Consider the following 2,921-nt stretch of genomic DNA (forward strand, 5'->3'; position numbering starts at 1 on the left):
ACACAATGGTTCTAAATGGCCTAAAAGGTCCAGGATAGGAAAACCTTTAAAAGGTAAACGTTTAAATAAAGGTTTTTTAAAAGGATTGAACACCCTGGATGCTTATAACACCATTCTATAACGTACAACTGCTGTCACTATTCTGGGATTCCCCCGCATTCATTCATTCATTCATTCAATTTGTATGTTTCATTTTTTCATTTGTTGATTTGGCAACCACCCTGGCCTTCTACAAATGGTTATTGTTTACCATGTACATAGCTAAGTTGATAATTACACATTGGATGTTATGTATACTCCTATCCCATTGGCACATGCTGCTATGTTTGAGTACATAGGTTGTTGACAATGTAAATATAGTGTACCTTGTACACACGTAACCCCCAGAGAATGATGTAATTACTTTCTTTAAATTCCGTATGTTACGATTCAGGTGATGGCTCTCTGCCCTATTGCCTAGCGTTTTCCTAATTTATGAACATCTTTCTATTACAACAGCCCATTCCCACACCCCGTGTTTAACTCGGTTTTAAACGCTTTTAGTAGCACAGATCTGTTTTCACCTGCGCTCGCAGATTGACAGTCTGCCCTTCACACATGCTCTTTCACAGCTGTGAGCGTAGATCACTCCCGGCTGCTCACTCTTTACTAATTTCCGCCCGGTGTCTACACGTGCACACCTGCACGTTCAGCTGTCACCAATTAGCTTGAAATCCCGACTCCTCCAGACTCACGTGCATAAATACCGAGTTAACCCAGCTCCAGCTCTCAGTTCCAGCGCTAGCAGCACTTGAACAGGACTTGTTTACCGGGAGTCTCGCATTCATTGCAATCTGATCGGACAAATTGTAAGTTCACTTTGGGTTTCTCTCCCCTCCCCTCCATGCCTTTCCCTTAACTGCTCTTTCTCCTCGCTGGCTCAGCTGTTCAGCGTTCTAACTCACACACCCCCTCCATTCCTTTCAGACTAAATCCGCCCGGCACCTGAATCCCTGAGGTCCCGGTAAAATGATTTAAGATCGTTTCCCAAGTAAGTCTGCATCCGCTCCCTTCCCTGCTCCTTCCCACTCCTGACTTACTCTCCTTTTAAATGCCTTAAAATACTCGTTTTCTTCCTAGGCCTCCTGCAATGACAAAGGGCCCTACTTTGAAGCAGTAACTTGCATTTGATTCTCTCGTGATCAGTAAAAATCCAAAATTCTACCTTATATCTACACCGACAGTAAGTTTATTAATTGTTGAGTCTAAAAAAAATAGACTAGGAATTATGCTAGCATTTTGAACTTAATTAATTTAATCTTTGACTTAGGAAGACTATGTCATATGCATAATTATTCATTATAATAACTGTGGCCTTTTCAAATTATACTCAGCATCACTCTATAGAGAGCAATGTGTAGTCTTTATTAATTTTCTGAATGTGATGCGACTCTCAGGGACTAGATTTTGGTCTACTTATACTTTGTATTCTTGCTTTCTAGATTATAGATGCTCATTTTTGTCCTGAAGATGAACTCAACTAACTGAGTTCGAAACGTCGTCGACCGCTCACAACATGAACCCCTCATATTAAGTCTAAAAGAAAGTGGTTCAATTCCTGTTGTCAATGCGATGTTTTCTTTTAAAGTTCACTTTCACCGTTTTTGTCACGCTTACTGTCACTGAATATGTGAGCATCTGAATTTATTTCATTGTATAATAAATATCTGTTATACCTTGACCTTCTTGTCCCTGTTCTATATTAACTATCACTCTCTCTTTTCAAAATTTATTTTAAAAAACCTTTATTTAAACGTTTACCTTTTAAAGGTTTTCCTATCCTGGACCTTTTAGGCCATTTAGAACCATTGTGTCTCTCTTCACATTGTACCACCCCAGGTTCGTATATTGGGGTTCCCTTGTTTCCTATCAAACACATCTGTAAAGTTCAAGCCTTGAGGATTGAGTAAGTCCTACTACGCCCCTCCCAACATGCTTCCCAGTAGGAGGGTGGCGGGCGGGTGCCCCCCCCACCAACCCAGAGCATCCCCAGCGGTGCCAAATTCCTGCTCCATTGAAGTAGAGATTTAGTGCACCCTGGGCGTGACAAATGTACTATTGACATAATGTCCCCTTGCGTTTGCCCCGCAGACACCCCAGTTATTGGGACAGCAGCACCCTATGGTGGCAGGCAGCGCCCCTAGCGCAGTAAACGTGTCCGTAAACCCGGACCCCACCCAGACTCCCGCCGCTGCAGTACTCGACCAGTGAATCCGGTGGGGGCTACCCGCAACCGCAATGGTCCCCAAGACATCCAGAAAAGGCCCTATTTTACCTGGGCCTATCTCCAAATGATGGTGGTTTCACCCAGCTGTAAGGCCTACTTGTTTTGCTACTCGGCCTCTTTATGGGTGGGCCTCAGAATTAGGGCAACGCGCGTGCTCCCGGGGCACGGAGTTGCTGGAGAGCAGATGCCTGTTACCCACACGCTGATACTTTATCTGTTGCTGACAACAACAACGACACACGAACCAAACCCCCTTCAGCAAAAGGTTGGAGACGAGGGCCACGTGGCCACGTGCGGTCAGGATCGGACAGCGCGACCCTTGCCGTGAATAGCACTTTTTTATGTGCGAACTCGACCCGAAGGTATAGCAGCACTGTGCATGAGCACCATATTTACACCCATATTCGGGCACGGGAGTGGGATCATACGGCGATATTCACTGATTTACTCAGCGTCACCCACCCAGCGCGAACTCGATCCGAAGGTAATGGCGCGCCGTACGTGAGCACCGTATATACATATATCGGGCACGTGGATATTAATTAAATTATCTGCCCGGAGTCACAGCGTGACCCGCCCGAAGGCATTGGATTGCAGTACATGATGCCCCGTATTAGCATACCTATTCGGGCACGGTGGATTCGTGATTAGCTCC

The 2,921-nt window shown here is 45.1% G+C and overlaps 1 long non-coding RNA gene across 1 annotated transcript; it reads left to right on the top strand.

The window, feature by feature from the left end:
• Window positions 1-977: 977 nt before the first annotated feature.
• LOC146868605 (uncharacterized) lies at window positions 978-1,829 on the top strand. The gene is made up of 3 exons (XR_014966304.1): window positions 978-1,030; window positions 1,120-1,222; window positions 1,482-1,829. It is a non-coding gene; the product is annotated as an uncharacterized LOC146868605 (long non-coding RNA).
• The last annotated feature ends 1,092 nt before the right edge of the window (window positions 1,830-2,921 follow it).

Source organism: Triturus cristatus, chromosome 1_2, assembly GCF_964204655.1.
Source record: "Triturus cristatus chromosome 1_2, aTriCri1.1, whole genome shotgun sequence".
In the NCBI taxonomy this organism is placed as follows: domain Eukaryota; kingdom Metazoa; phylum Chordata; class Amphibia; order Caudata; family Salamandridae; genus Triturus; species Triturus cristatus.